Source organism: Lepisma saccharinum, chromosome 11 (genome assembly GCF_977018435.1).
Source record: "Lepisma saccharinum chromosome 11, izLepSacc3.1, whole genome shotgun sequence".
NCBI lineage: Eukaryota > Metazoa > Arthropoda > Insecta > Zygentoma > Lepismatidae > Lepisma > Lepisma saccharinum.
In genome coordinates, this window is record NC_139239.1 from 21,721,992 (window position 1) to 21,744,302 (window position 22,311).

Here is a 22,311-nt window from a genome sequence, read left to right on the forward strand (position 1 = left end):
GCGCAGCTGGAAAACATGTATGTCTGCTCTTACTTCGTTGTAGTTTCACTGACTAGAAGGGCTACAACGTATTCCGATCTGCCCTACACGGAAGAGAAGAACCGTACTCAAGGTTGCCAGGTAACTTTTTTTAAGTAAAACTTTTTTTCATTATTTTTAAGGCATCTGGGATGAATTTCAAATGGCTCCCATAAAATCACATGAATACACAGACTATTGCTTAACAATCCCTGCATTTATCAGCATGCAAGCAGTGTTGCCACATAAAAAGAAATCCCCTTGACGTAGGGAAATCAGAGACATTGAGATAAAAATGGAAAACAATAATCTTCGTGGAAAATATAAAATTACAGGGAAATTTGAAGATATCCAGTTCATATATTAAATTGAAACTCAATAGAATGTAAATACATTTTCCTTGCTTTCGTTGTAACTTATTCCCCAGAAGAGAAAGTAGCTACAATAGAAATTTAAAACGTGCCTTCGAAACAACTAATACTTCTATTATAATCTGGCTTTTGAGTGATTGTAATAAAACACCGGATATAAACTTAATGTTTATGAAACCTTCTGAATTTTCCGCAAAGTGTACAGTTTGTTATCAATAATCTTCATTATCTGTCATTCCCTCTTCATTTTAATCTATTCAGTCAAACCTTAATATTTCTGTAAATTAGTATGAGTCAATGCAATAATTCTAATACTAACAATAATAGTTCGTTCATAAAGTTGGTTGTCGTGATTTAATTTTTTGCTTAAGATCCATAAGATGAAAGGAAAATTTGGATGAAGAAGATATTTTTTACACCTTCCAGAGGAAAATTGTTATTTCTTCGCGTGGCCACTGCATGAAAGGCTAACTTTATTATGGAAACGCCTGCAGGCTTACAAACAGAACATAGGCTGTTCCAATTGTTTCAGCTTAATCACAGAGCTAGTCCACAAGACGATCTCTTCTTATTTTATTTTGAATTTGTGTTGGTAAAAGCTCTTACACAATTAAACCATGTGGTATGTACTTGTCATTTTTTCTTAAAACACAAAACCGTGGGATCGACAATCGAGTAAATGAATTAATAAGATGTTCGGTTTGAAGAAAATATAGAATTTACGTCGCTTTTTCGTATCTTGCCACCAATCGCAGCGATGAATATGGAAGAAAATCAGACGATATTCATGAAAGATCTACTACATAAAATCACCAGGTCGGGACTCGTATCCAGAACCCTCGATCTCGAGATCGTCAGTCAAACAGTCAACGTGCTCTTTAACGACCATTATCTTTTGTATTATTATCATTATCGATTGTACTACTACAAGTACCACACACCTAGTAAATGCAGTACGAGAACAAACGGAAATGCATGCGTGGCTAAGTTTTCCAAAGGGTAAAATATGGGAAAATAAGCATTTCCGCCATAAATGCGATGGCTCTATTATTTGCAACGCACTAGAGCTCCGAAGTAATCCTTTGAAGTTTTATTTTTGTTAACCGTGCCAAGTTTGTTACTTAACGCCAATTTTCTTCCACTTTTGGCTAATCGACACGATGAGGATGATGGAATCAAGCAGTTCCTGGGTTCGATTCCAGGTGGAGGAACATTGCACAGTGGTTCGGATCTCACTTTAAACTGTAGGTCCAGTCCCGATTAGCCTTTCTGTGCATAAAGTGGACTTATAACAAATGAGGATGAGTCATGATTAGATTAAATTCATGCAAAATTCTCATGCTCATGTCGGAACTCGCACCACCAAAACTATGCTAATTTTACCAAGTGTAAGACTTCAGTTGCAGTATATGCAACGAACTTCTTTGCACTGAACAAATGTTAAAAGTTGTCGTGTGCAGACGATAGTTTAAAGTTAAACGAACTTCGCGTGACAAGGATAATGTGTAAGCTATCTTATACACAAGAACTAACTTTTTGGGACATGTTCTGGTTCTTGCTTGAAGAAAGATAAAACGTTCATTCAGTCACGAAAACTGTCGCTGTTCTCACCAAGCTTTCGTCGAAATATGTTAATCATTACACAGGATGTCCTACTTAAGACATTCCTATTTTAATTTGCCACTACTAGAAAAAGAATGTGCCTGAAGTACCTGAAGTTCGAAAATTGAATCAACAAATGATAGGTTCTTACTCTTGAAAAAACAACAGAAATTTGTCTCCCTCTGCACAGCAAATCAATTTAGTTTGATTTTTAGCGAGACAGTCTGCAGTCACACTTAGAAATTACTTATTTACCAATGCAGATGACGGTGTTTCTAAGGTATAATTTCAACGTTGCATTTACTGCATACTTTTAGTAAACAAACTTCACGCCACAATTTTCAGCAACCCCGAAATAGTGTAAAATCGTAAATACTTCATTCATTATACGATTCTCTTCTGATTCTGCAATGACAACGACACTGACATTCGTTGGAAATCATGATGAACTGCATGACCATGGTCTCCCACAAGACGATTCCGGGGATTCAATAATAGTTCCATGGAATATGAAAATAATTGCTTCCTTCCTCTTGCTGTTTTGAGTTTATGTAGTGTTTCACCCTCATTTCTATCTTTCTCTGTTGTTGATTATATTTTTCTTGGTACTTGTTCTCCTCTCTACTCCTTTAATCTATTTACCTCTCTCTTTCGAGCTTTTTTTATCTCTCTCTCTCTCTCTCTCTTCTGTCAAGTCCTTTTATTTCTCTCAAATCATTTATTTACACATTTCTCTCTCCCACACTTTTATGCGTTTCTTTTATTTCTTTATTTTTCTCGCGCCGCCTTTCACTCAGTCGCTTACATTCACTTCTGTTCTCCATGGTCTGTCGTACATTTCTTTTCTTTATCTGGACTTCTCTTATTGCTTTTTCTTTCTCAAAATATACTATTTTTTTCTCTCTCTCTCTCCTCCCCTCTCTCACGCGTTTTTTTAGTTGTTTATTTCTCTCCCTTCCTCTCTCTCTCAGTCGTTCTTTCTCTCTCCCTCTCCTCTGACTCGTTTATTTCCCTTTACTTGGACATTTTTAATTCTCTCTGTCTCTTTTTCAAGATCTCTTATTTCACTCGATTCATTTATTTATTTATTTATTTATCTCTCCTCTCACGCGTTTCTTTTATTTCTTTGTCTCCAACTTACTCATTCACTTTCATTTCTGTTCCTTTCTCACCTTCGCTCGCTCGTTTATTTTATCTCTCTTTCTCTTGAATTTTTTAAAATTTTATTTCTCTGTCTCAGCAATCTATTTTACGATGGCCCGTGTAATAGGTGCAGTAATACATATCTCACTAAAATAAAACAAGTGCACTATGAAAGGTTCTCGAAAATGAACTCAACCACATTCTGCATGAACTTCTTAATATTTGATTAGAATGCCATCACAGTAACAAGCATTTGTTCTTTCTCCTGCTAGTTAGCTCTTCAACATTCAAAACGAGGAATTACGCGTCCGCAGAAGCAAAGAAGTTATGCCATTAATGCAAGCTGCCATTCGCATGCTCTCGGATGCACCGAGGGAAAATAAATTAAATATCAGCTGTGACTCAAGCGAAACGGAGTGGGGGGCGCTTGACAGTCCCTGAGAAGTACATCATTACAGCGAAGTTCCTCCTGCTTGGCAACACACTGTTCTTGTTGGCAACCTTCCTCTGAGAGCGTTATCTGATGATTTTTAATTATTTTTGCGCGATTCTTGTAGCACACCCAAGAAAAAGGAAAGACTGGCATGTAATGGAGTTCTTACTTGCACGCTAGTACTGGGTTCATTGCCCGGCGGAACTCGCGAGTCGTGTCTTGCTGGGCTGGCAGTTTATGATAGCGTGAGGCACGCACCTTTCTCACGTGGCTGTTATCGGTGGCATCTCCATATTCAAACAGCTCCGTCGGGAAAACCTGAGGAGGAGAGGAACATGGACATATCGCTAACTTATATAAAGAAAGGAAACAAGGAAGGAGAAGTCAGAAGGAGGAGACTTTACACTCATTTGTCAGTCTGCTTTGACTGCTGCAAGACCGCAAGAGTAATTTCGTTCATGTCGAGCCAAGCAAGAAAAACAACGTTGGTGAATAGCTAACTTCGACCTGGTTTACCAGAGCTGGACTGCTGCCGCGGACAGGCAGACCACACATCTGCACAAAACAAACATACAAGTAAAGCTGAGCAGGATTAAAAATTATGAAGAACTAACGAAGGACTACAATTAAATGATGTGACTCAGTTGTTAGCATATGCAGATGATGTAGACTTATTAGGGGATGATATAAATACACAGTGGCGTCGCTAGGCCATCTGCTTTGGGGGGGCTGCAACCAGATGCATGACTTACTACTATTGTAAATATTTTTAATGTTTGAAAATAGCAAAGTGATTAATAAGACAATAATATATAACAAGCATAAGGAATTAAAACTAACATAGACTTAGTGCATTAATTTTTATGAAAACAGATGGATATTCTTGTCCTGTTTTTCTAATGCTGGTGAACTATGTCTTTATGTATCAGCTGTACTCTGCGGTTCGAATTTCTTGCAAAATTATCAATAACACAATCCACACACAATTCATGACACTCTTCCTTTTCTATGGCCAGTATTGCAAGTGAGAAAAGTCTGTCTTGGCCCATACTATTACGCAAAAATGTCTTGATTCTCTTCAAACAGCAAAACTCCTCTCACACGATGCTGATGTCACAGGAATTGTCACTGCAATTTGCAACATTCTGCATAAGTTCGGAAACATGTCTTTGGGAATGGCGTTCATTAAATGTACTATGGATGTGATGGTGTATGTCAAGTTCTTCAGGTAATTTTTTGTATCTATAGGTATGTTCCTGCATTAACAATTCTTCAAATATGTTTTCTCGAAATACTGTATGTAATAATAGCTAAAAGTTGGGGGGGCTTATCGAGGGATAGGGGGGGCTGAAGCCCCCCCAAAAAGGGCCTAGCGACGCCACTGTAAATACAATTAAGAATAATGCTAAAATATTTTTCAAAACTGCTAAAGAGATAGGCTTGGAATTTAACAAAGAGAAAACTAAATATTTGATAACAGGCCGAAACCAAGTGTTAGATAATAATCAAATTCTAATTATTGATAACAACTCGTTTGAACCAGTTTCCAAATTCAAATACTTAGGAGTAATAGCCTATTAACAAATGAAAATTATAGTAAAGAGGAAATAAAAAGTAGGTTTAATTCAGGAAATGCATGTTACTTCTCTCTTCATAAACTTTTGTCTTCTCGTTTAATATCTACGAAACTAAAAGCTAAAATATACAAAACAGTAATTTTGCCTGTAGTATAATATGGGTGTGAAACTTGGTCCCTTACATTAAAAGAGGAACATAAATTGAGAGTATTTGAAAATAAGATCCTTAGGAAAATATTTGGACCTAAAAGGGATGAGGAGACAGGTGAGTGGAGAAGGTTACATAATTTAGAACTACATAATTTGTATTCATGTCCAGATATTATTAGAATGATTAAATGAAGAAGACTTAGGTGGACAGGGCATGTGGCACGAATGGGAGAGGAAAGAAGAGTTTACAGGATTCTTGTTGGGCAACCTGATGGTAAGAGACCTGTAGGAAGGCCAAGACGAAGACGGAGGGACAACGTTGAGATGGACCTAAAGGAAATCGGTAGGGATGGAAAAGAGTATATAGATCTTGCTCAAGATAGGGACAGATGGAATGCCTGTGTTGCTGCAGCCATGAACCTTCGGGTTTAAGAAGGCTAGAGAGTTAGTTAGTTAGTTTTAAAAGCGCAATGGTTTTTGTACTAAATAACTCTGGTCCGTTGCCATTCTTTTGTTTTTGTTTTTTTCGGAAAACTGCATATATGTTTCTAATTATAGATCTATATTCTCTCTCTCTTGTTACAGTGGATTGAGCACAGGCTTTGAGTTTCACTTGTTCAGAATGTTCCATCGTGGAAGTGGTGGGAGGTATGTTTGTATTTAGGGTCAAAATAACCATAAATTGGACCTTCCTGAAAAATTTTACGACATGTTCAGGAAACGTGTTATGGGATGTTGGGCTGTCTGGATATTTCACTGAGTACAGGAATTATATGGTTTGAGGTGGTGACGCTTAATAGATATGATCACTTTCGTTCTACGTGTATGAACCCCGAGTAAAATTTATTTCTGAAGTCATTGTTACTTTTGAAAGCTGTTTTTGCAGTAATCCATGTTAGGATGATTCGCAAGTAGTGTATGTTAGCAGTGACGGCGTCTGGAGAGGGGCGTTGCCCCCTGTTGATCAGTCTAACCTTCATACCTCCTAGCTAACAATAAAAATTTGATAAATAAATACTTTGTTTGCCCAAATGCACATTTTTTGCCGCCGTCACTGCATGTCACTGCGAAATGGAGCTGTCGCCTGCACTGCAGGTTAGTGAATGGTTGTTAGTTTTAGGCACCTCTTCTGTTCCTAATATGGGACGAATGCGCTTTACTTTTATGTTAATTGAGTTTCATTATTGGTTTTGGGGGGTGATCAGTTAAAATTAATGTCAGTGGGACTTGCAATCGTAATTTACTATTATTTGGCGATTTATTGCAGGTTTTAAAGTTTCCGAGGTGATCAGATAATTATAGACGCCAAGAGGGGAGGGGAAGTCCACCCCGAAAGACCTAAGAAGTACTAAGATTAAATAATGCATTTTTTGTTATCAAGGGTTATTTATTTCCAACTAATATTTAATATGCATAAAATATTAATGAGGAACTTTACTTTTTGTCAACTGGATATAACATTATTATTTTTTATTCAATAAATATTCAATTCTTTATCTTTTTGACATTAGGATAGTTGTTTTATACAAATTTTGGCGATCTTAACTACACGTAAGCTAGATAATGAATAGGTGCTGTTTTCTCTCTATTCTCATACCGCCTTTTTACCTATTCATGTAATAATAACAATACATTATTCATTCATTTACGTATTATTGTATGAATAGACATATTAATTGTGTTAATTTAAACATTTATATTATTATTATTCCTGAGACAGATTTCTTCCGAAATATATTTCTCCCTGGGGGAGTCCCTGTTTACTCGCATGTTAACTGACGTCATGCTTGTTTTAGATGTATCGAGGCACTCCCCTTAATACACACATGCTAAATTGTTGGGAGTTGCTCATCGCTGCACATATGGAAAGCGGTTTATGCCACTAACCTGAATGATATAGTCGTTACTCGGAAACGCCCTTGCAAGCATCAGTGTCTTCCTAGGGGAAAGGGTGTAACTACTCGCCGGATAAAGAAAGTCAAGGTACGTGTTTTACAAAGGTAGATTGTTTTCCTCTTCGACACTGTTCAAAAAGTTGTTGATGTGCCTAACACTGCGAGAGACCAGGACCAGTTCCAAGTTGAAAACCAGTCTCTCGTCTTCTCGATAAACCATTATGCTTCTTTTTCTTCTTTTTGGATCACGCGAGGAAGAAAAACGCACGGCCAGGGGAAGATGAAAAACTCCCCTCCTTTTCTTCAGTCTCCGCTTTGTCTAACACTTAACGAGTTTCACCCCTGCCATGCGGAGTCGAGTAATTTCGTGTTATTAGTTAGTAATGAATGCTGCCATTATCTTTGAATGTATCGCTTTCGATGTGGACAGCGTGACACAAACCGATCGTTAAGCAGTCGCATAAAAAGAAAGTCATCGTTCTACGACATACACGTCATAGCCTCTCATCACTCCCCCTCCCGCCACAGAAAGGCAACTCTATATCGCGAGAAATTGATCACTGCAACCGCAGTGAGTTTCGCTTGTTGTTTATGCAAATTGTATTCAACTTGCCGTCACAGCTGGCTTTAATTTAATACTCTGCAACGTATTACGAAATTTAATATCCTTTATGATAGTTAACTAATTGGTATCATGCTTGCCGAGGTGTGAGAGCAAGGCAATTATCGATTGCTGATGTTTCAGATACTGTGCCAATTGCCTGTGTACTAACTGAGATTTATAAAATAAGGTTCAGCCACTGGAGGTAGAACCGCACGCTAATTGGCCGCCATGCCACGCACACGTAACTAAATATCGGAATTTCTTCCCCTCCAAATACCTAGCACTAAGATAAACCATCTTTTTTTTATTAATTTCAAAATATGGTAATTGAACTGTGGTTTCATCATAAACAGTGGTTGTTCGTTTTTTATTTATTTTGTAAAATAAATTTCCCGTGCTTTTATCTGAAATATCTGGAACCCTAGATGTACTACGTGTGAGAAAGGTTTATTTGAATGCAGTCAGAAAAGGCCCAAGCAGTGCCGAATAAGAATTTCCTGTTCTGAACTGTAACAGAAGTTACTACATGTCAAAAATTTAACTTGAGTTTCTCCGAAATGTAGTTTCGGAACATGACAAATGAACCTACAGGAAATTCAACCTCGGAACCCTTCATTACAAGCTAACAGCTACCAAGGACGTACATATTTAGGGGGTCCAGACCTCCCCCTCCCCACGAGACTTGCCAATTAAATAAGCAAAACTTCTTTATTATTTGTCGTGTAATATGGAGTTCAGTTATTTCCGCCAAATTTGCGTGATGATGATTCAACTGATATACCCAACCGAAAGTTAATACATAATAATAACATAACAGGAACTTTACTTATCATCAACTCAAACGAACAACTTATTTGTTAGTCTCCCCGATGGCGCAGTGGTAGCGTCGTCGCTTTGTAATCAAGGGGTCCCGGGTTCGATACCCGGTGGAGGCACAAGTGGTTCGGATCCCACTTTAAACTGTAGGTCCAGTCCATAAAGTGGACTTAAAACACCAAATCAATCAATCAACTTATTTCATATTTACAAATGTTCGTTTTTTTCTTTTCTGACAATAATTTCCTTGGTAGAACAGATGTTTTTACACAAATTTTAATGATGTCAACTAGAAATAAACTAGATATGAATGTGTTACAGAGTCTTTTTGCCAATTTATATAATAATAAAAACAATAATGACCTGTGGTATTAATAAAAACTATTATTATGAAAATTAGCATATTATAAATATAATGTGTAAACAAAATTACATGTGAGAAACTTAGTTATGCGAGGACCCCTCCCAAAATATTTTTCTATATACGTATCGAGGAAACCCAAATGTATGGGCAATATATGACGAATTCATACCATGATATAACAAATTCGCATTTATTTTAATAATCGGGAGCTTGGTATGTATAAATTTTAAAAAGTATGAAGCTTAAACGCAGTGTGGCTTATAATTAATTATCCCACGAAAGATGAAAGGAGAAATCTTTGTAAAGTGGTGGCAAAACGGCGCTAAGGTTGGCGAAACTGACATCATAATCATCTTCAACCAGCTCTGGCGTAGGATAACAGACGCCAGTGGCCACACTAAATTTAACCAAGCGAAATTCCGCATGCAGCAGAGCTTTGTACTCGCAAACGATTAATAACCGTGCTTTTGTAATTCCACATTACATAAGCCAAAACTCCCGACAGATACCGTGTTGATTGTAGTCAACAAAAGAGGGAATGTTGGCAATGGATGTATAACCGAACTCTTGTTCTTTCACATGTACACATCATTCAATTCTTGTTCCGAATTGCCACTCCAGTTCCAGAAGCGAAAAAAAATCTTTACAAGCTCTCTCTCTCTCTCCCGAATACACAACTCTCCCCACTCCATGCTATTCTGTTGAGAGAGTAGGGTGGCACCAGACTAGCTGTAGCATATTCAAAATACTAACATTAGGGGCTCATTTTCAACTGCCTCTGTGTTTAGACACTGCTCACTGAGTGCACTCGCCACTTACGAAACATCGCATGCATCCGCAATCGCTAGCTCCGAACCGGTGAGAAACATTGCACAGGAGGAACTGATGTCCGTTTCAAACCGAGTCTGCTCATGAATTGTCTTTGCAATTATTGTTTATAATCCCAATTCAGCTCCATTTATGACGTCATGAGTTGCAGAATCAACGAACACAATCTCTGTGACATGCTCGTTACTTCGGCACTCGAAAGGGATTGAAAGGGGGAGGGGAAGGAATCAAAGGCATGTTATGCAGTAGCACTTCAGTCAGATTGCAATGTGGGAAATCGAAAAACGTTCGCGGCAAAAATTGCTGGTCGTAGAAGCCTAATTACACGATCAATCTCGGCGCTCTTCTTTTTCTTCTTAACAAAAAAAAAATAAAATGGACTCAATGTCGGGGCCAACCAGACAACAGATGGCCTGTGTAATTATCTTCTGTTGTTCGGTGTTCATTCAAGAGTTGAGAATTTCAGCTTTATGGGCTTTTCTCCCTTCTTTTCTCTTTTACCGCCCTGAAATTGAATCCCTTAGTTGTTACAAAGGAAACAGAATTATGAAATGGTCTACAAGAGGTACGTGATAGAATCTAAAGCAATAATTGATTCGTTTATTCATTCACATGAAGGATTGATATCAGCTGTAATTGAGATAAGATGTAGGCATGAGAAAAGAATTATGGAAAAAGTAAGCAAGCTGTAATTAACAGCTGTTATCAAATCGACTGTGAAATGTGAAAGCAGCAATTTATTGTTCCTAAGCTTTGTTTCAAGTGAGCTTAGAACCAGATAGGATCCTATCTCTCTGTATAGGCGGTTATTGAGTTTACCCTTCCAATTAAACATAAGAAGTAAAAAAAAAAAGTACCCTCTTATTCTATTTTTTATCGTTTCCTACGTGCAGTTCACATACAATATTGTTTCTTCTCCTTCCAAATGTATACCGTGCGTCCATATCTATAACATTTATTTTGGTCCTACGCGTAACTGACGAGTTGTATGGCAGTATATTAATTAGTTTTGCCATGCATTCCTCTCTCAATAAGTGAGAAGGATTACAAAGATAAGATCGGGGGAACTTTGTTGTGGAGATGTTTCCATTATTATATTCAAACAAAAGAGTCGGTTTTTTTTCTTCAAACAATACGTGCGATAAAATGGAATTCACACAAGGTGCATGAGGGTACTTCTTTTCAGCTTTGGTCATTAGTATCCTAAAACTAAGACAGATAGGCTTTTCATTGAGAAGCATGCTGCCGTTGTGACTAATCTCTCAAAATAACAATGCAGTTTATACAGCAAAACTTTTTTTCTGAGGCTGTTTGGCTGTCTGAATATCAGTATTGCTCAATAGCTTCGACGATATTACGTGCGTTCGCGTGTGCTGTGAGTGACAATTTGATAATCTTCGAAGATAATATTATCTGCATTATAGAATAATATATCGTCGTATGAAAACATAATTACAAAAATGCAGATTTCAATTTTGTTTAAATAAATTCCTCTATTTGGAGTCAGATTAACATACACATACATACATGTGTATCTCCACTTGGAATGGTTTAAGAGTCAGATATATTCCTCCTGACAATATATCATTTCCTCTCTCCTGTCAATTTGATAAATTGTAGTGACGTCGCTCTGGTTCTCACACGACTATATGTTTTTGTCTGCGAGCCCGTTTATCACACCACATTGCGAAGTTGAACATAAAGTAAATGTAGTAGAATTTATGTAATTGAAAACTCTAAATGTACTAGGAGTACTTTATGCTAACGCTTCTGGTTACTTGGGTTTTCCGCTTCACATTCTGCCAGAAATAGATACTTATTGTGTTACTGTCTGCATTTAAATGCTTGCATTCCTAACAGTGACAATGTGCAATGAACTCGAACACATCAGCAAACACCCTCAAGAAAGGTTGACAAGACCTTCTAAAAACGTAGACAAATTTCTCTTCAGGTATTCTATCAGTCTTCCGCCGATACTTTCCAATAAGGAAACAAGGTATGAATGCGAATGGAAACTTTTTATCTGAGACTAATCTTCTGACGGAGCTCAGGGACAGACATGGTGAAGTTAATGAACACAGCTTTTCAGAATGTACTGTAAAGGACTTGAATAAATTGAATTTATTCAAGTTTTATGATTTGTATCAATAAATTTTATGATACAACTGTAAAACAATTTCTGGTGGTCACAACAGTAACATGGGCGAATCCAGCGTTACCAAGAAGCATTAAACAATATTTGAAGTATGTATATTTCGTTGGCTAACAAAGTGAATTATATTATAATATTCAATGTTAGAAGTTCATAGGCAAGGCTTCTCTTAATTCTCAAATAAAATCTTTGAGACAACACATGCCACAATTCAACATTTTTTCAATGTTGGGTAAAAATATAAAAATGGAAGTTAAATTTGTTGCAAATTGAGAAAACGACTAATATACACGAATATGAAAATTCATTATGGAACCGAGAATTCTTCGAAAATGTGACAATGAAAGATAGGTTATGTACTTTTGAAATTAATTTAATTTTTCTTCCAGTTAATGGAAATAATAATAACAAAAACAATAATAGTAGAATGAAATGTGGCATACACATTTTATATTCACGCTGTAACCCGCCACGGACCCACTAAAGCAAAACAATTAAGTCGTAAACTATTCGTGACGGCAGCAAAGGTTAAAGTACTGGCGATTGCATTCTCGTGGTTTTTCGTTCCACTCTTGCCGACCTGTGTGGTTTAGTGGTTAGCACAGCACGCCATCGATTCCGGATTCGAATCCCTGCCTGGGTATAGGTATTCTTTGTGAGCATCCTTTCATCAATTTCGTCATATCATCACTCATCCTCATGAGCCAAAAAGTAGCAGAAAAGCGAAGTAAAATAAACCAAATCAAACAAACAAGCCTTCTAGACTACTCTTAATCTTGTTTGCAGATGTTTAATTCGTACTTAATTTCAAGTTTCTAGACTCCTTTCGCGCATTCGTGACAAGGTTTGTAGTAAGTTAAGAAAGAACAGCAAAAAGAAAAAAATGAGGTATCAACAATAAGTCGACATACCACAGAAACTTCAGTATGAGTGTTTTCAAGAGTAAGGGGTCTTTCAAACTAATACATATCGCCCTTTCTACTTAATCACTTTCTGTGCGAAGTAAACATTATTCTAAAACCTGAAAAACATTCTTTTCGTTTTGACACACTTTGTGTCCCGAATTTTAAGTAGTTGGCGAACTTGTTTAAAGATAATTTGTCTTGCTATCTTTCCGTTTAACTGGTTAGAGTTATGAACTTGTTCTATGTAAGGAACAAAAGCGTATTTCCATAATCTTGTTTTAAACAAAACAACAATAGGGAGACAAGTTCAGATGGGAACAAGTCAATGCAGCGTTGCCACCTTATGAACTGAATTTATTGGCAATAAATTTTTAGTTTTATCTGTACACAAGGTAAACGTTGACAAGATAGATAAACTGTAAATCAGTATTAAGTGTATTGCGTCGTAATCGTATACGCATCCAATGCCGCGGGAATGGTCATGTGTCAATTCGAGTTTTTGAGTGCTGTTCATAGAGTTGAATCGAATCATTTCAAATAACTGTTCTATCTCATCATTCTGTAAGTCTAGATCACATTGCGATCAATATTTGTTTTTTGTTTGTATAATTGTCATATATTAGTAAGATTTATATAGACAAAATTGTCGGTTGTAATGTAGCTACCCTACGTGTTTATAACTTTGATTGATTGATTTAATGTTTAAGTCCACTTTATGCACAGTAAGGCTAATGGGAACTGGACCTACAGCTTAAAGTGGGATCCGAACCACTAAGTACCTCCACCGGGTATCGATCCCGGGACCCCTTGATTACAAGTCGACGACGCCACCACTGCGCCATCGGAGAGGCCGTGTTTTTCTCTTGGAAGAACATAACAGTCACGTATTTATTAAGAAGCTATATTTCGGTACAGTAATCGATATGATTCGATAATGTTTTAAATTCATTTGATGTTGTTTCCTGATAAAGCTTTTCTATAGTGCCTGAAAATGTCTTTCCTTTGTTATTTTTTCCTTATTCCTGCCTAGCACAGTTGCATTCCCAGGAACTGTTCGACGGAGTGAATTACTTGATATTGCCTTTAACTGTGTGATGATTATCACAGATATGAAATTGTGATTTTTAATGATTTCTTATAGTTAACACAATAACTACATGTTAGCAATTTCAATAAAACTATCCTTAAAAACTGAACATTTTACCAACTCATTTACAAGGACGGGACAACTGGGTTTTTTCTTCTTGAGCGCAGGCGCATTCATGACGTCATATGTCTGTGCTGCTGTGGCTATTGTAAATGCGGCGATGCACATTTTTTTCTATCCTTGAATGGCAGCGGAAATTGCTCTCTTTCTCGAGTTATTTTTGTAGTGTGCCACGCACACATTTGTACTTTTTAAATCTCAAAAATAGCTTTATTTTTCTTTGAGAAAAATGGTCGTGTTTGTGTACTGAATATTGCAGTATATCACTTGTGAAGCTGCATATTTATGCTTTTTCACATAAACTACCGTTCCTTCACGCTTCTTGATTTGATTTGAGTAGACCCAGTGTCCGGGTTCTAAATCTTCTTTTGGGGCTCGTGGGGCTCGATCGCCTTAATGGATTTCTCTCGTAAGGCGCAGTGTTGCCAACTCCTTACCCGAAAAAATCACCAAGGTTGTGGCGCTCGTCGTAGCCTTTTATGATGTATATTTTGAGGGCAGAGTTGGCAACACTGTGGGGGGGGCACTGTAGCCTTTTATGAGGGGGGGTTTATTGCCCTCTGTTTACATCTGGCAACACTACCGTAGATTGACAGTGTTGTTAACCTACTGGGTTTTTTCACTGTAAATTTTTATCAAAGGACCTGAGGGGCCTATGTATTTTTTATGTCTGGCAACACTGTTGGGGGGGCCTAGTGTTGGCAACACTGTGGGTTTTTACTGTAGCTTTTTATGAGGGGGGGGTTTATTGCCCTCTTTTTATATTTGGCAATTTTATTGGATGTTCCTTTTTTGAGGCTCGAAATTATTATTTGAGGCTTGAAATCATCATTTGAGGCTCGTCGGTGTTACGTACCCACTCTACAAAAATTCTACTATATGATTTTTCACTAGCTAAGCTAACCTACAAATAGGAGTTGGCAGCACTGACTTATAAACCCACTGGGTCCTCTTGACATGTTTTTTCATGATGTGTTGCTAGGCTATTGAGCATCTTGGCGTATACAATGTATATATTTTGAGAGGGGGGTTATAGCTTTTTATGCTGTACGAATACTGGAAGCTTGACAGTGACAACCAACAGAGTAGGTAAACCTACATCCAGGAACTGGCAACACTAGTTTCTGACAGTGAATTTGAAATAAAATATTAAACAAAATACATGAGTAAGCACTGTGATTACAAATAGTACCAGTGTTATGCCCCCCAACTCCAACTGGACAACTGGGGAAAATAATTGTACAACAATTTGTACCTAATTGTACAATACTTGTACCTAATTGTACAACATATACACAGACATAAAAGAGAGAGCCTTCCCGTAACTTACTTCATGTACAATTTATATGATTTTACAACTGTGAAAAGAAAGCATATGTGTTCTGTATGCACACATTTATTCTTATTTTTCGAAGTTGAATGAAAGCACATGTTTTTACGCTCTCGTAATACTAACCTTGCTCCACTGATTTTAAATTGCTTCCATCCGCTTTTTTTCTGTGTTATTTCCGTATGCACGCAACATTCGCTTTCAATAGTTTAATGAAATACAGAAGGAGTGTTAGTTTAGCAGGTTTTGAGTTTACAATTTATTAAATTAAACAATAATTTATGTAAGAATATACTTGTACTTACCGAACACAAAATAATAAAAAGCACATGTGAATGTTTGCGTGTGTTCATGTTATATGACGACTGAGTAAAAAATAATGTTGACTCCCCGAAAGATAAAAGTTCCTGGTTCGACATCAGATGCATGCAAATTTTATGTTTTGCTCTCCAAAATCTTGATTTTTATGTTTGTGCTATTTGTCATACAGCAGAGGAGAAGAGGGGAGAGGGAGGGGAGGGGGTACTATTAGCGCCATCTATTAGCAAACAATAGAAATAAAAAAGTAGGGTCAAACTTTTTCAACACCCAAACATTTTAAACGTCCTCGTTTAGTAATACGATCAGCAGAAGACGTTTAAAAGAGTACTCTTAGTCGAGAAAGCTAATTGCTAGGGCCCATATATTGCTAAAATGTTCTTTGATTTGCATATTTCTCATACCGCCATATGTTGTTCTAGTTGGCTTCTTCCAAAAAAATGCTAATTAGCGAGAGTTAATTAAGCAAGGCAAGTAAAAGAAGCAAAATAGAACAACATATGTGCCGGCGTGAGAATATGTAAAAATTCGATTCAGAGGTGGATCGAATTAAAGTTGGGGGATATTTTGCATTTTTTTCCTATAATGTACAAAACATTTACCGTACATAATCTTTTCCATTTACAACAGTATAAAATAAGAGGAATGTGTGACAATATCCATATTAATTAGGAAAGTATGTTGTATGCTAGGTTAGCTAATTGTGTCTTCTACAGCTTCACTGTATAGAGGGAAGATGGAAAAAGAGAGCTCTACGGAAACTGACGCTCTTAACAATATTGTACGTCCGTGAAAATTATATATAAATAAGGCATAAGCGTATTATCTGCTTTCATGTCAGATTTTCCCAACCTGTGAGCTGTAGTGTTTAGGTGACAAGCGACCTGCTCAAATATGATACTGTTGACAATATTGTACGCCCGTGAAAATTATATATAAATAAGGCATAAGCGTATTATCTACTTTCATGTCAGATTTTCCCAACCTGTGAGCTGTAGTGTTTAGGTGACAAGCGACCTGCTCAAATATGATACTGTTGACAATATTGTACGCCCGTGAAAATTATATATAAATAAGGCATAAGCGTATTATCTGCTTTCATGTCAGATTTTCCCAACCTGTAAGCTGTAGTGTTTAGGTGACAAGCGGCCTGCTCAAATATGATACTGTTGACAATATTGTACGCCCGTGAAAATTACATATAAATAAGGCATAAGCGTATTATCTGCTTTCATGTCAAATTTTGCCAACCTATAAACTGTAGTGTTTAGGTGACAAGCGGCCTGCTCAAATATGATACTGTTGACAATATTGTACGTATATTGTATTGTATAGGAGACTAGAAGCATATAATTTGGCGAAAAAAAAAACCAAGTAAGGTCATAGAAAATAGTTAAAAAAAAAAGTGAACAATTATATTTTGCATTGCACAGCATTAGGTATTAAATAACATACCCCCAAAAAATCTCTGCATTATGCGTTCTGTAAAAAATTGCCCTACGTGCCAAATTGCTGTGTCAAGTAAACATTTTCAAAGACACTGTCGTACTTGTGTGCCGGGAAAGCGAATATGTGCAACCAAATTGTGCTCTAAGTGTGGAATAAATTTTACTATTGATAACTTCAAGCGACACCAGCTTACTTGCAAGAGCACTGGAACATCTCTACCGCAACCTTCCAAGCGAAAGGTAGAAGTAACCTCCCTCGATGCATCGCCACCTGCCAAACGCGTCAAGCTGGCGAAGATAGCAGACCGAATTGCGTTTGAGCATTTATTAGAAGACTTTAACATAACATCAGACAGCTTCTGCGATGTGCGTAGTTTTCTGGAGAGCGAGCGAGCTAAGATAATATCCATCCTCAACGATGCATTGGCTACATACTCCACTAAATTCTATGCTGTGCTATGCTGCAAGTATAAGAAACCGTCTGATGAAATATATAAATTCTTCCATGCCACAAAAGCAAAAACACTGCATCAGGCAGATATCACTGACCTCGACAGCATCTACGACAAGTTTGTCGAGGAGTTTGTGGCAAAGCACGAGGAGCATCGGGCTAAAGGCTCGGGCGGTTCGCTGTGTGGCGACCCCCACGAACTTTGTCTGAAACTTAGCAAGTCCCTGCCACTGGCAGGGTCTAGCTATATTGCCCTGCCACCCGAGGTTGAAGCAAGGAAAGCTGTTCTCAATATTCAGAACAAAGACACCAAATGCTTCCTCTGGTCGGTGCTGGCAGCATTGCACCCTGTTCACTGGAAAAACAGTCCACGCCGTGTTGCACACTACAAGCAGTATGAGTCGGAACTGGAGGATGCAATGGCCGGGATTGCCTACCCTGTAGAAGTCTCGCATATTCACAAGTTTGAGGTTCGTGCTCGTGACTTGTTGGGCCTGCAATTAGCCATCAATGTTTACGGTCTCACCGAGAACAAAAATGAGGTCCATCCCATCCGGGTGAGCAACGTGAGCAACAACAACGAGGTACGAGAAATCAACCTCCTGCTCATCAAGGACGAAACCCATCACCATTACACCCTTATCCGTTCCCTCTCTCGGCTTGTTTCGAGCCAACGGAGCAAAGACAAAACCCACGTCGAGGTGTGTCGCAGGTGCTTGGCTATATTTTATAATCGAGAACAGCAGGGTTACCGGTACATCAGAGGACCCAACATTGCTGCTGAGAAGCTAGCTCGCCACATGCTCTATTGTGGTACCAACAAGCCTGCACGAATTATCCTGCCCGAACCTGGTGCAGTAGAGTGCTTTCGCATGCACAGTGCTATGGTGAAGCATCCTGCCTATATTGTAGCAGACTTCGAGGCCTTTCTTCAACCTCTGTCTAACTGCGAGCCCAACCCCGAAACATCCTCTACCATTCCTTCCCAAATCCACGAGGCCTCGAGTTACTCCTATGTTGTGGTGTGGCGAGACCAACATATTGCCTCCGAGCCCTATGTGTATCGCGGTCCCGACCCGGTCAAACACTTCCTGGAGAGAATGCAACAGGAAGCCATCAAGATAGGGAAGGTGCTGTTGGCCCCCAAGCCCATGCTGCCTCTGTCTCCCAAAAACAAGCATCAGCACGAAATGGCTCTAAATTGTCCTGTTTGCAACTCGGTCTTCACTGACGATAACAAAAAGGTCCACCACCATGACCATTATGGGACCGGAAGCTACATTGGCCCGTGGTGCAACAGATGTAACTTGAGAGCCAGGGACCCGCGCTTCATACCGGTCTTTTTTCACAATGGCTCGGGATATGATTTCCATCACTTGGTTACACATCTAGGGTACGACAATGCGAGAATCAATGTCCTGGCACAGAACGAGGAGCGTTATATTAGCATCAGCAAGTGGGTGCCGATCCCCAACTCAAGCAGCAGCATCGAGCTTCGGTTCCTCGACTCTCTGAGGTTCCTCCAGGCAAGCCTCGATGCTCTTGCTGGGAAGCTCAGAGACGACCAACTAGCCATTACCACATCAAGTTTCCCGAACTTAGATGTCGCACTTATCAGACGTAAAGGGGTCTACCCCTATGAATACGTCACAGACCCTTCCAAGTTCGAAGAAGAGTTGCTGCCTCCCCAGGATAAGTTCTACAGCCAGCTGAGAGGTTCTGGTATTACCGACGAGGAGTACAAGCATGCTCAGTCTATGTGGGTCAAGTTGGGTTGCCGAACTTTCGGTGATTACCACGATGCATACCTGAAGCTTGATGTGACGCTTCTTGCCGATGTGTTCCAGGCGTTTCGGGCGACTGCGATAAACATTTACAACCTGGACCCTGTATATTTTTACAGCCTTCCTGGACTGGCATGGTCGGCCATGCTCCTGCTGACTAAAGTTAAACTTTCACTTATCTCCGATAATGATATCATGCTTTTCATCGAGAGAGCTATCCGGGGCGGCATGGTCCAAGTGTCGCAACGCTTCGCACACGCCAACAATCACCACATGGCCACTGGTTACGACCCCTCCCAACCATCAAGCTACATCATGTACACTGACGTGAATAATCTTTACGGGCACTCCATGATGCAGCCACTCCCAACAGGACAGTTTAAATGGGTTGATCCTTTATACCACGACATCGAAAAAGAGTGCGACGAGTTTGGGTTTTTTGCCGAGGTGGACCTTGACTTCCCCGAGAAGCTGCAGGATACATTCTGTGACCTTTCGCCTGCTCCGGAAGTCAAGTGTCCACCTGGCTCGGATCAACCGAAGCTCGTCATGGACTTGGAGCCCAAAAAGCATTATGTGCTACACTACCGGAACCTCCAGTGGTTAATGCAGCAAGGGGTCTCGGTCAAAGCAGTTTACCAGGTGCTCTTGTTCAGGCAGTCTCCATGGTTGAAGCCGTACATCGAACTGAACACCAAACATCGCACTGATGCCACTTCGGAACTTGATCGCGATTTTTTCAAATTAATGAACAATGCGGTATTTGGGAAGACCATGCAGAATGTGCGAAATCGCGTTGATGTGAGGTTGGTGACGAAGAAAACACAGTGTCGTCGACTTGTTGCAAGCCCGCTGTTCAGGTCTCGAACAATTTACAACGAACAGATGTCTCTGATTCACATGAACCGGGGCAAGGTGCTACTCAACAAGCCCATCTATGTGGGAGCTGCAGTTTTGGATCTGAGCAAGTTGTGCATGTTCGAGACATATTACGGCATACTACGTGCACACTACAACCACAATATCTCGCTCCTCTACACAGACACAGACAGCTTGGTGTACCATGTTCGCACGGCCGATGCGTATGGTGATATAGCCAAAGTTCCAGCTCTTGTCAAGCTCTTCGACACATCGGGCTATCCCCAGCTAAACCGGTATGGAATTCTGCCCCGGAACAAAAAAATACCCGGCAAACTCAAGGACGAGAAAGACGGGGATGTGATTGTGGAGTTTGCTGGACTTCGTGCCAAAGCCTATGCGATCCGGGCTGAGGGTTCTGTAACAAAAAAGGCAAAGGGTGTAAGCAGGCAAGTGGTTCGGGAGCACCTCAAGTTTGAGGATTACCTCGAGTGCCTCAGAACAAAATCGCCCATTCTACAAAAAGAGCATCGTATCCAAAGCGTCGATCATGTGCTTACAACTAATATTGTCAGGAAAGTTGCTCTGGATGCACACGACGACAAGAGGTGTATTCTTGAATGTGGGGTCCATACACTTCCGTGGGGCCACTATCGCCTCCAAACTAGTAAGACCTGCCCAGAGTGTAACAAAAAGTAATAGGCAATGCGAAAAAAAAAAACAATTTTAATTTACTTCCACTTCCTCGATTACATGCATGCATGGCACAGCAAAATTAAACTTCTGGAAACTGCTAATTGCAATTTGTACTTATATATATAAAATTCCACATTTCTTATTGTGTGCTATTTTTTTTTTATTTATTTAAAACTGTTCAGTTACTCTTTCATTCTTGACGTCATACACAAATGTTTTCTCTGCAATAAGAATGACACTGCACAGAGTATCTGCAGGCAAAGCATCGTGGAACTCGCAGACGATCTTGATGTTGGTACGATCGTTGACCACCACTTGCTTCCTCTTAGATGTGTTGATGACGGTCATGGGTCTCCGTGCTTTGAATTCGCTGGGCGCGTAGTACACGTCCACGCTTCCCTCGGCCACGCGTTTGTAAGCCGTGTAAGCTTCGTAAAGTTTGAGGTAATCGTCTTTGGTCATGTCGAGGTTGTAATTCTCGCGCGGGAACACTTCGTTCCTACCGTTCTTCAGATAAACGTTCTTGATCTTGCAGTCGTCGAACTTGCTGGAATCTTTTTCCTGATCGTTATCGCGTCCGGTCTGAAAGAGCACTACGACAAAATCTGGCATGTCGAACTGTATGTTGTTGAACTGCGTCGTCACGTCGAATTCCATGTGACTTCCCGACGCCATCTTCTGCACGCACTGGTAACCGTGAAAGTGAATCGGCACCTGCGGACTTTTCAAGATCTCCGCTTTGTACTTGAGGGCGTAGTTCGTTTCGTATTCCACCACCGGCATTCTCAATTCCATGCTCCGGATGACGCATTTCGCTGCTTCGGGTAAAGTGTTGGCTATCGGCGTGGTGCCGTCCGGACCCAAAGTAGCGTATCGCATCAGTGCGTCGTTGTCGTTGGCCGCTCTTCGAAACGTGATCCTCAGTCCTCCCTTCCACATGATCTCCTTGTAATCCGAGAAGAAACCAGGCAGCAGACGCATGGGAAAGAGCACCGTGTGACTTTTCGTCGATATTTTGGTTCCGGCTTCGAATCCCCCGGCCTGGTAGTACGCTGCGTCCGTTTTGGATAATTTCAAGGTTCCCACTGCCGTCGACGTGATGCCTGGATAATCTATTCTGTCGATGACGGTGTTGTGTTTCCTCACCTCCACCTGCGAGAACAGGTGAGGCACGAAGTTGTCCACGAGTATCAAGTTTGCTGCTGCGGGAAACGCGTCTCCGCTTTCCTTCTTCACCACGTCGAATTGAAGGTAGAGGTCCGCTCTGTGAGGATGAATGAACCCGTCGCCTACGTCCACGTCGTATTCGATCTCTCTGTTCGCTTCGTTCAGATTGGCGAACGTGCGACGGTTGGGAGGGA